The sequence below is a fragment of the Diorhabda sublineata genome, chromosome 2 (genome assembly GCF_026230105.1).
Source record: "Diorhabda sublineata isolate icDioSubl1.1 chromosome 2, icDioSubl1.1, whole genome shotgun sequence".
Lineage (NCBI taxonomy): Eukaryota > Metazoa > Arthropoda > Insecta > Coleoptera > Chrysomelidae > Diorhabda > Diorhabda sublineata.
Genome location: NC_079475.1, coordinates 26,487,010 through 26,500,511, shown reverse-complemented (window position 1 = coordinate 26,500,511; position 13,502 = coordinate 26,487,010). Strand labels below are relative to the sequence as shown.

Below are 13,502 nucleotides of genomic sequence, written 5' to 3'. Positions count from 1 at the left end.
TAATAATATAATAATAATAATAATAATAATAATAATAATAATAATAATAATAATAATAATAATAATAATAATAATAATAATAATAATAATAATAATAATAATAATAATAATAATAATAATAATAATAATAATAATAATAATAATAATAATAATAATAATAATAATAATAATAATAATAATAATAATAATAATAATAATAATAATAATAATAATAATAATAATAATAATAATAATAATAATAATAATAATAATAATAATAATAATAATAATAATAATAATAATAATAATAATAATAATAATAATAATAATAATAATAATAATAATAATAATAATAATAATAATAATAATAATAATAATAATAATAATAATAATAATAATAATAATAATAATAATAATAATAATAATAATAATAATAATAATAATAATAATAATAATAATAATAATAATAATAATAATAATAATAATAATAATAATAATAATAATAATAATAATAATAATAATAATAATAATAATAATAATAATAAGTATATCGTTAGAAGCTATTTTTATATAATGTGAGAAAAATAACTCCACATAAATAACAAGATTGTAATAGTTTGCTTATTATAGTGACTATAGATCTTCCAATATCAATTGCAAATCATAAAAACTTATATAAAAATCCTTGCTCACAATTTTGTTTGATATATCTACCAAAGGCGTAGATACCTCATTTTATAAATTTATTATTTTTACAAATACTTTTGAAAATATGTATATCTTATATACCTTTCGTTAAAAGGCAATCAAATCATTATAAATTCGACGGCAGTATACGCCGTTATTTAGACAGATGCACTTAATTATAGTCCTACTTGGAACTTAAAAAAAATAATTATTATACCTCGTCAACTTGCTACAACTGAATATTAAATTATAAAACGTAAATAGACGAGTAAAATGTACCTGCCTGTAAGGGAGTTTGGATTAAACAGGGTATCAGACGTGAACGAGTCCTTTTTGTACCCCGTCCGTTTTTTTTCTGGGAAACGAAATTTCAAAGCAAAAACCATAAAGAAAAATAAATTCTTTGCGAATAAAACAGAAGAAAAAAGATTTCAATTGCAAAGTATTTTTATAAATAATAATGGTAGTCAGAATTGTCTGAGCTAGAGTCATCATTTGATTGAATTATGATGGGTTTTAAAGGTACATTTTACGTTTGCCCATATTAACTCTGGAGGGTTAAATTTGCAATAGTAAGGAGTTAGTCTGAAAACAGTATGATCCTGTTCTTTGCATAGCTTGTCAATAAAATAAATAAATTAGCAGTAAGCAATTTTTTGTTTGGCCTTTTTTACGATCACTGACAGGAATAAGAATATTTTTTTCAGACATAAATGCTAAAATTTGAGCTTTATCACTACCACTATTTGGTACCTTAAGAAGTTGCAGCGAGTGATAGGATGCGTTGTCCATAACGATTACTGACTGTGGTGGAATATCAGGTAAAAGCTGTTTATTAAACAATTCAAATAATTTTGCTGTAACATATTAATGATAATCAGCTACGTATTTCTCAATTTTTTTAGCATATATTAATAAAGCATTAGGCACGAAACCGTCTTTGCTTCCAGCATTTACTATTATAATGCGTTTTCCTTTAGAACATGGCCCATTCAAACAGCAATTTTTACTATGGTCAACCCAACCGAAATTTTACTACATCGTGACTATCAAACCATGTTTCATTTAGATAAATTATATGTCTATTAGAACTTCGGTAGTCTTCTGACGCAATAGTTATTTGTATGCCAAGGACTGAAAGTACTACTTCGTTGGAAGTCTGAAAATTGCGAGACGAGCAACAGACGAGTACAACAAAGTATTTCAGCTGCGGCGTACACAACATTTTTTAGACGACGCATAAGATCCAAAACTTTTTCAATTACACTGATGAAGGAAATAAATAATAGAGAATTATAAACATTTTATTTAAAATTTTTTTTGGTGACACCACTTCATAAAGAGTTCGTACTAAGATTTATCCGGCAACGAATTAAGAACGGCCGCATTGCTTTCTTCGGTGAAATCAGGTGGCGTGGATTCGAGTAACTCTTCACCGCCGATGTTTTCTATTTCATCCTCAGTTTTTTGTATTTAAAACCACATGTTGACAAAACTTGATGCAATATTTATAAACTGGTATAATTATATTCCAGATAATCTGTTACCTTTAGCAGTATTACTTCTACGCAACCCTGTTCTCCTTATATAAACTATACATTGTTCTACATATAAAAGTAGCAACTTCGTGACCCAAATAATCTATGTTAAAACCAAGATTAGTTAAGTCTTTCGACTATTAGTATATCTGAATATAAGTAAGTGTATTAATAAAAACAAACGTTCTGTGTCAAATAAATCGAAAGTGATCGAATAAGAACAAGTACGTAAATTCATCTCTGATGCTTCTAGCAAGTTGTTTTTAATGATATAAATTTGCTCAGTATTTCAAAACATTACAATTCATAAGTAGCAATGATTTTTGAATTTGCTAGTGAAATAATAAAATCCTGAAACTAGAAACAAATAACGGTTAAAACTCGGGATCTTGTAACAATAAAAATATTAGAAATACAAACAAAATATTTACCAAAGAACATAACGAAGCAAATATTATTCGCGATACAATCAACAATAATCTTTTCCAACATACATATCAAATAAACGGTTTTTTGTTTTTTTATAAAAATAACAAAATCTCCACTAGCCAGTTGCCAAATCTCTCTCCAAATTCTCGTTCGTTATTTATTATCGTATTTTTTCATGCTATAAAGAAGATAATGATTTCATTTGATGAATTAAATGAATGAATGAATCCAATTTCTTCTCTAATTTCAGCAATTTTATAATTTTAAATACTATGAAAATTATAATGATAAAACTACTATTAGCGTTAAAATCGAATTAACTTGGAATATCGTAAATAATGATGTTTATCGTAAAGTCAATAAAAAGTTAAGCGACATATTTATATTTTTGAAAAATACTGACGATGAGAATGTTTTGGAATGAATTGTGAATTGAAGTAACGATTAATAATCTCGAACATTAAAGCGTGACGGAGCGTTGACTTATCTCGTTTGTTAATCGTTCTTTTCAATACACTTGTTGGATAATTAACTAATATTGATTGGTTACGCCGATTTATATATCAAAAGTGAATCCAATCAGTCAAATCACATGAACAATATTCAGATCATCTACAGCAAACTTCTACTTTTCTTTTTGTCACGTATAAACAAAACCTATATCGAGAAAATTATTTAATTAAACCTCTGATCACTTACCGAATGTACATTTCGTGTAGGATTGACAATAGTTTCTGTCGATATTTTTGTTAAACTTTTGTGGTAATTAATTGAAATAATTAGAAGACAAGATATCTCCAAATCAAGAAAGGAAAAATTGTCGAATGTGCATTCAATTGTCAACAGAGATAATAATATTCGTTGCACCAATGTTCGTTGTACTATCATAAATGAACAATCTAAGAAAAATTACAATTTGAAACTTTTGTACAAACAAAATTCATTTTACAAGAAATAGCTGCATTTGTATCAATTATTTTCTATATTATCCTTCTGTCTTGTATTATTTATCAATCAGCTTCTGTAGAATCTCGTTTACTTTTGTCAGATATTGTCGAAATATCCATTGAAACCGATTGAGGTCGATTGTCACTCCATATCAATTGATGACGGATATCTTTTGACGTTGATTGTGGTCAAATCACATCAATCTTTATATATTCAAATAAATTGTTTACTTTTGTCAGATATTGTCGATTAACATCCACTGAAACCGTTTGTCACTTCATATCAATTGTGGACTTCTGATATTTATTGACGGTTGTTGATGTCGAATCACATCAGTCCATATATATTACGGCAATTTGCCGTCTACTTTTGTCAGATATTGTCGATTTACATCCAATGAAGTCGATTGACTCAATTAAATTGGCGATAAGTCTGGACTATAAGGTCAAGTTTTCGAACTCCATTTCTACCAGTTCTTACTGTAGCACCAGTTTTGTATAGAACCTGGCATTGCCTTTAGGGACAATCCCGTTTCGCTTCTCTATACTTACACCCTTGTGTGACAATAATATCTTCTTCTTAAAAGTTCAAATCAATTGAAAAATGCAAACTCGTGAGTTTGTTATCATTATTCTCCAACCTTCAAACACAACGTTATGAGGTTTTTCGGAAGTATAACTGATATTTGATTGGGCACTTGTATAGCTAACACCAAGTTCTTACAGAATTTGACGCAAAGTTGAACCCTCACTCTTGACTAAGGAATTTTCAAAATTGGATGGTAACATTTATCTGGTTTAACGTTTTCTTAGAAGAAAACTCTATAATTATGTATAGCTGAACAGATCCGGGCACACTACTCTCACTCAACATAACGTTTTTCTACTAATGGTATGCCAACCTAATGACTACAAATACCTAACCAATCATACACGGATACGTACCTCACTGTCAACCATCTTTTTGATTAACTCCTGTAAACTTATCTACACCAACAAAACCTAAGGAGCAATTATCTAGAATGATCAGGAGATTATTGATCAGCTTTCTGGTTCCAACATAGTAGAAGTTTACTAATATTGAAAATCACATGAAACTTCGATAATTCATCATCTAGGTATACAGCCATATATATATATATATATATATATATATATATATATATATATATATATATATATATATATATATATATATTTTCTCTACTTTTGTTTATACTATAAAACAAATTGTGTTGAAATATTGATTAAAATTTTTGTAAAAGTCTTTATTAATTCGGTGAACGGCTCATTTATTTTATGTATTATTTCATTTGTAGTCTGTGATACTTCATGGAGGTTTTTTGAGTCAACTCACAGAAACATACAGTATATTTGAACAAAGACATTGTTATTCTCTCTACTTATAAATGTACTAGTCTTATTAACTGGTAACTATTACTCAGTGTACCTGATATCCAAAACATAAGCGGTTTGTTTTCAAATTGAGTAACTTAAAAATATCAAACCTAATCTTCTTGAATTTTAATTAGTGAATTATAAATGAGGCCGCAAATTTACAATCATCTCATATCATACTTTCCTTTGTGTGCCCCTCACTCCAGTCCTCTACGAATTTATGTCATCAAAGCGAGTTGAAGTTCTGTAATTTGATCTCGTTCCATTTAATTAAATACTTGAAAGTACCATCGTTTTGAAAACATCTCTCTCCTACCAAACCTCAATATTATAAATGTATTTTCCCAACTTTCGGTTTATAAAAACATTTTCTAAGAGTAAATGTTCGTTATAAAACTATTTCAACTTAATTATATAAATTCATAATGAAAACTTAAATTATACTTGTATATAGTTTTAGTTCCTATGAAAAATGAATTTGATAAAGAAAAATTGGAAACGTTTTCCAAATATAAAGTCAAAAATGCAACAAGCCTCATTTAAATTGCAATTTGGAATGTTTTCACAACGTACCGTAAGTACAAGAAGAATAACGTTTCTATTCATCAGTCAGCTCCGTAAACACAACACTAATATGTAATAGAGCTAGTGAAAAATTGAAAACTGTATTTCAGAGAGAATGATTATTCCGGAAAAACAAAGAAAAATAACATACACAAATTAAGTAAAAGAAAAAATATCAAACAAATACTATACACCAAGCATCTATTGCACTTGACGGGTTGAAGTCAAGTTACCACCCTTAGGTAATGATAATTTGTGCTGTGTGAAACCTGTATCTAATTCACTTTCTCAACTACAAACATAGAATGTAGCTTCAAATTTTTATTTCATCATCAACAACATCAAACCAACGTTGATTTATACTAATATAATTGAGTGTAATAAAGTGGTACAATTATTTACAAAATTTGGAAAATTTGTTAATCTTTTTGTTTCAATTTGTAGTAGTAGTCTTTGTTTAGCACTTTATTATTACGTTGCTTCATACCCCTTCCTCGATTTTTCTGGCAATATTTGCTGATACTTCTATAATATTTGGCTGTTACATGAATAAATAATCTCAATTTTTCTCATTTTTTGATAAAAAACTGTCAGCTTGATGTTATTAAATCTCATCTCCATTTGTACCCACAATTGTGTTTATCGTGAAGAGGAAGGTAAAAAAACAACTAATAAATTAGCGCCAATAATCTTTGTGTTATTTGTAAGTAACTGTCACAATCATCGTACTACATTTCACTATGTTCACATTATAGGAAATGTTATTAGAATTAAGGGGAATCTGACCCACGTATATTACATTCCTAGTAAACTAAACAGATATTGTACTGCTGACGAGGCGAAATTTAAAAGCTTTCTTTCTTTGATGAAAACAGATTTTATTTCGTTTCTATAGTCAGTCATTATTCAGTGTACTACTGTCCTGCCTAGAAAGTAAACAACCTATTTTTGGATCTTCTGGATCTCTGTGTTACATTCACGTGTAGGTTTCTACAGTTGTAAGTTTTTGTTTATATGTGAGTTTTATTGTAGTTATTAACGCAATTGCCCACAATTTACTTACTAGATCAGACTTAGTTCGAGAATGTTTAGAAGAAAGTGATGTTGACAGTTCAGGAAGGTTATTTGTTGATGACAGTGACGCTGACCCAGATTTCGTTTTTAAAGATGATAAACTGAGTATTAGTGAACCTGTAATCGTAAAAAAGATAATGAAGGAGACGATACCAATGAAAATAAGGAAGGTCAACGAAATAGGCATAGGAGGAATCATAGGCACCATATATTTTGTCCACCCAAGACCCAGAACGCCGTTGTAGAATTGCAGAAAGAAACCTTGCCATATATTTGCCTAGTCCTAAGGTAGCTGTTAGAGATGTTAGAATACCTGAAAAGGCTTCCAAACTTTTTATTGGTGATGCTATGATGGAAGAAATAACCCTACGGACCAACGAAGAGGGTAGGTAAATAACATTGTAAAATAGTAGTTTCATCGAAATACATGTAAAAAGGAATTGATTTCTTACATAGGGCTTCAGTACTTGACTGGTTTGCACCAGGAATCATAGAGAAATTTAGGAGAGCTTCTGTCACTCAATATCGGATGGCTATATGGCTATTGGAAATTCCAACCATTCAAAGAGGAATCAAACTTGCAATAAGAGAAATACTGCAGATCTCTGCAGAACGTCCAGCTGCAGATAACGTCAAGCCTCCAAGGAAACAGCGTTGCCCTTTCTGTCTTCAAGCAAAAGATAAAAAAATCTTCTCCTTATTTGAATGTAAAAAATTTACTGTATATGGTTTTTGATTCAATTACTATGATATGTGTGGAATAAATGTAGAGTTAGGGTTGCCAACTTATTTTGCCAAAGATGTTTTCTTCACTTAAGTTATCATTTTGTGCTTCTGAATATTTTGATGTTGATCTACAGAAAGAAATAAACAGAAAGCCTCTACCATCATCTTAAATCGTCAGCATTTTCAAAATAAGACTGCATCATGAATTTCCTATCCTTCAATTAAATGATAAATATTGAAATATTTATTAATATAAATTTATCCAAATACAATTATGAGAATTAAATGAGAATATGAATATTTTATTTTCATTCAGACAATAAAATAATATACAGTGCTTTTCAGATAAAAGTATCCACCTTTAATAACTTTTGTAATACTGGTATTTAGAAAAAATCCAAAAACACGTCAATTTATGTTGGAAGGGGCAAGCATTATGGCTTATTTAAACTTACTGGTAAAACCACCCCCTCACCCCTAGCAGCATCCCCTTTATTTTTTTAAATTACTTTTCATATTTTTTATATAAAATTTGGATACTCCTCTTTGAGCTGATTTCAAAAATGTATAATACTTGTAGGTTAAAGTGGTTAGTTTATGAGATAAACAATTTTTCTTTTAAGAACACAAATTTTACTTATTATTTACTTTCACCTTATTTCCCTGTACTGAAATGGGTTGTACAACAGTTCAAACTCTTTAATCTTTTTAACTGTGCTATTTATTATGAAGTTACAATAAGTGTTCAAAATGAGTACCATTCACTTCCTGACAATGGTATAATCTATTTTGAAATGCCTCTCTGACATTGCTTAATACGGCTGGATTTTATTGTCGACATTCATTTTCTATCCTCTCTCGTAAATCATCAGAGATTCTGGTTGGGTAGCATAAACTTTTGTTTTTAAATACCGCCATAAAAAAAAGTCTAGGGGTGTTAAATCCGGTGACCTAGGTGGCCACTCCATCATCTGCCCCCTTCTACCTATCCAACGAGCGGAGAATGTTTCGTTTAAAAATTGTCGGACAGACATAGCATAGTGTGGGGGAGCTCCGTCTTGTTGAAATACCAGTAAATCTTCGGAATAGTTATCATCATTTTCTATTATTGTTGTAATACGTGGGTCAACCCCTTCCCTGAGTAACTTAAGATATGATTCACCATTTAAATTTCCGTTGATGAAGAAAGGTCCGACAATGTGGTCACCTAGGATACCACACCAAACGTTTAACTTTTGGGGATGTTGTGTATGGAATTCACGCATAATATGTGGATCACTTTCAGCCCAATATCTACAATTATGCCTACTTACTAAGCCATTTAATGACCATGAGCATTCATCAGAAAAGCAAATATTGTTTAACAATTGTGGATTGTTATTGATAATTTGCGTCATTGATTCGCAAAACTCTAGACGACGATCAAAATCATCTTCATTCAACTCGTGCATCAACTTAACTTTGTATGGGTGGTACTTGAATTTATGTAGAACTCGGAAAACTGTAGAAGATGAAACACCGATCGCTCTACTTATTGTTGACAACGATTGGGGTTGTTGAGCCTCTAAGCTGACTTGCCCTAAAATTGCCACTTGGATTGCTTCGTTATTTACAAGTCCCTCTCGCTTATGCACTTTATTGCAAACAGACCCTGTTGTGGTAAATTTCTCCATCAATTGAATTACATACTTATGAGTTGCATGTCTTCCGTCATGTAATTCGTTAAATATTCTAGCAGCAGCTCTTGCACAATTATTATTTTGGTAGTATAAACCTACAATTTCAATTCTTTCTTGCAAAGAGTAAACCATTTCAGAGAAACAAAATAAATAATGTATCAAATTACACTATCAATAGTGACTACAAATTCTAGTTGACAATGTCAAACTTTAATAAAAAGTAGAGTTTTTTGTTGTTTGGATTTTTTAAGTAGAATAAATAGCACAGTTAAAAAGATTAAAGAGTTTGAACTGTTGTACAACCCATTTTAGTACAGGCAAATAAGGTGAAAGTAAATAATAAGTAAAATTTGTGCTCTTAAAAGAAAAATTGTTTATCTCATAAACTAACAACTTTAACCTACAAGTATTATACATTTTTGAAATCAGCTCAAAGAGGAGTATCCAAATTTTACATAAAAAATATGAAAAGTAATTTAAAAAAATAAAGGGGATGCTGCTAGGGGTGAGGGGGTGGCTTTTCCAGTAAGTTTAAATAAGCCATAATGCTTGCCCCTTCCAACATAAATTGACGTGTTTTTGGATTTTTTCTAAATACCAGTATTACAAATGTTATTAAAGGTGGATACTTTTATCTGAAAAGCACTGTATATATATATATATATATATATATATATATATATATATATATATATATATATATATATACAGGTGATGAAGAAATGTAGCTTTAACAAAACATGTACACATTACCAAATTTACATGCACTTGTTATCTAGTTGTATTGGTTTTCCCATTCAGGTGTGTACTTTTGTAGGACTTTGGTCATCTTTTTTAGGGGTCATCGCGCATTTTAAGCATTAATCTTCACTTTAAAGTGGCTTTTGCAATTATAAACAAAAACAACGAACAATTTTTGTACAATTTCGTCTCCAAAGAATATCTATCTATCTATCTTGTTATATTCATATCATATCTGACATCTAGCATTTAGTTCAGTAATTATAAATCGTTTTAACTTGTGTGTAGTGCTGAACAGGTACCCCTAATGAGTTCTTTTTTACGTATCTCATTAAAGATTGGAAATAAAGTAGAACACATTATTATAAAGTATGCTTGGCAACCCTATCCAGAGTGTGTGAATAAACACTGATGTTGTAGGTTCCATTAATTCTCATTTTATACATATTTTAACAGTGACTATTTCAATGGTATATCAGGAAAAAAACCTTAAATACTTCTACATTTCCAAATATGTTAAATATTTTCACTTTTTATATACTTTTGAAAAATATAATTGGTTTCAAACCTGTTTAATAAAACTCAAAATTAAATCAGTTTTGAAAAATCAAAATTTTTTAAAATCAAAATATAAATATTTTTGCTCTAACATTATATGTAAGTGTTTACTGGCCAAAAATGATTCCACCTGTTCATTATAATTAATTTCAAAGATTTTTAACACCTTTTGGTAACAAATAAAAAGAATAATGATGGGATCCACGAGACCCCATGGTTATATTTCCGTGTATTCTAGTAAGTGTACAAAGAGTAAATTAAATAATACAATACACATTATTTCCTTAAATTCAAATTCTTTGAAAATAACGAAATTTTCAAAATAATTACTTAAAAACTCATAGTTTTGAGTTGGGTTCGACGATTAGTTAAACCTTTGGTTGGCAATTTAATGTGCATGCATAATTATTTTGACATGAATGAACATTTAATTAACTTTGTGGCGAATAGTTAAAAATATTTTTTATTAGTACAACTTGTATAATATGATTGAGCTTCCAGCAGAGTTTTTAAATGTAAGGGAACCTATAACATATATTATGATTGGATACTGATAAAGCAATTATTTGCTGTCATATGTACCAAAAAATATCGCCACGACGATCTCATAGGTCCTATTACCGGAGAATAACTAACATAAATCATTACCTGTTAATATTTCAAAAATTTTTGGATTTTGGATGAACTTTGCAGGCTTTAATAATAAGAACGGAAGTTTTCGAGAGAGAAATTGGGCTATAATGTTCATGAATGATCACATAACTTTGTTCATAATATACCAACAGAAGATGAGACAAATGTAAATAAGCAGCTTTAAAATTTTATGAAGAACCTGAGAATGGAGCTCAGAGAATCGCAAAGAGAGTCGAACCAAAGATTATTCTGAAAAGTACCAAAAATGTTATGTTGATAAACAATATTATTATTAGAATCGATAAATTCATTAGTATTTGAATATACTATATGAAAAAGGCGTTCTATAGATATAATTGGCACTAGATGTATCAATTGTGCTTGATGCCAGGTGCTGTCTTCTATGTGACATCTAGAAAATGAAAAACACTTGAATCAGGCTGATTTAAAACTACTATTTCCTCATACTCGTACCAGATTAGAGCATTTCTTGTTTTTCGTAAAAGTTCACAAGTCGGCCATTTTGGCACTTAGATTTGAATATTTCTTTTCAATATCAAAAAATTAATATATCAATATACAATAGGTATAAATATATGAAAGCGTATGCAATATTCATGTATTAAGACTTCAAACAATTTTTTTTCTGTATTGTACGGTACATTATCAACTTTAAAAACGTTTTTCAAAAATCACCTGATATCTGCAACAATGTATTTTTAACTTATATAAATCAGCTCATGCCCTTTTCGTGATAACGATCCACCTACCTTCATCCATACAAAATCAATGCCACAAGAAAAAAAATTCTGCGAAAATGTTTATGGCCCGCACTCACGGCATGGAATTCGAAAGTTTTTCACGCGAGTGAAAGCGATAAAAATCACAGGAGAATCATTACGAACTTAGTGCCGCGCGCCACAATACGGACTGCAAGCTTTCGTCGCCTCAAGTACAGCTTTTCTCCGGAATAATACGAAGATTGCCGACAACGAGCGAACCGTGATAATATACCTTAAAAACTGTTTAGATGAAATCGTATAGACACTGCCGATTATATGATAAAAATAATTTGAAATTAATTAGGGGCACATTTACAACCAGACTTGGATCTAACTTGAACTATGAGTGACAATCTACTTTAAACTGAGAATAAAAAAGGTTCCTCTATTTTACAAGTCAGAATTAAATACACATAATCCTATCAGTTGTTACTCGCGCGGATTATATTAATTTTAAAGTTTAACTGTTTAAGATATGTGTATGATGTATGAATAAAAATGGACAAAGGATGCAACTTTTCTATCACTAAGGTAACGCGTGAAGAAATACATACAGAGAAATACTCGAACACAAATTGTACAGTGTCTTTGCTTTGGAAAGAGGAAAAATAAATTGGTAAGAGTTTGATCATGAAAATTTTAAATTTCTTTGATACAACTAAAACAAATTTCTAAAAAAGTGGGATAATTTGAAGAAACTCACTTGAAAAAGTTTATAATTGAAAAACACATTTTTTATGAAACTCGTGAGGACTACCTTGTCCTTATATTATTAGTGCGATAGATAAAATCAAAAAAGTTATTGAGGTCTTATATGTAAGCATAGAAAATTCTTTTGACAAATGTGACAAATTTGGTGAGTCAAATATATGGTAGGTAGAATGTGAATAGTAGGTGAATAGAAGGTTAACCGTATCAAGATAGCTGATACCCTATTTTGAAAGTATATAATACGCGTAGCCAGGATTTAGTTTGGGGGGGAGGTTGGTTTGAAGTAAATAAAACAACAAAAATATACTTACATGGATTTTAATATCTATATATTCATCGGAAAAAATCACGAAATAGGTATTTATAAAATTCTTAACTTTGAATTAAATGGTTAAATTAATTTCGTTCCTCTGCATGAATTTCTGTTCCATAGTGAATGTTCATGAGAGCGAAACCATTAACCATTAAGTCTGTCACTCTGTAGTGTTTTGTAAATAGTTTCTCAGGCTCCTTAGGATCGAGAAAGATTTTTCTGGGGTAGCAATGGATACAGAAATGGTAACCAAGATTTGTAGTAATGTGTAAATATAAGGATAAACGTTATTATCGCACATATCTAGGCATTTCAAACTACATTTTGTACGAGTACATGTTCCTCAATTTCAGAACTGTCAGTAAAATTTTAAGGTAGCACATCAGATAATGCTGATTTACGATGTTTGGTAAACTTTTCAACCAATTGTTGAATTGTATGATCAAAATATAAAATGAACAAATTAATTTTGATATAAGTACATACATCCAATGCAGGAATGTTCAGGAGTTGTAATACATTAATAACATCATCTACATGTTTGAATGCTATGATGAGATCGATGTCAATTGTTTGTAATTGATTTGATAGCGACAATGTATAGCTTATAACTTTTTGAAGAATTACTAAACATATCACAAAATCCGAAGATCGAAGCGTACTTAGCAATTGGGCGGCTTATAATAGCTTCTTGTGTGTGGATCCACAGTGTTTCACACATTGAGAGCACGCTTTTTTGGTTA

The 13,502-nt window shown here is 29.6% G+C and overlaps 1 protein-coding gene across 1 annotated transcript in view; it reads right to left on the bottom strand.

Moving 5' to 3' along the window:
- The window catches only part of LOC130440678 (uncharacterized), a 696,836-nt gene extending 684,949 nt beyond the window's left edge, over positions 1–11,887 (bottom strand). Inside the window, exon 1 of the mRNA XM_056773943.1 lies at positions 11,724–11,887. The gene's annotated coding sequence lies outside the window, so the exon portion shown is untranslated. The remainder of the gene's footprint in view (positions 1–11,723) is intronic.
- Positions 11,888–13,502: the final 1,615 nt, after the last annotated feature.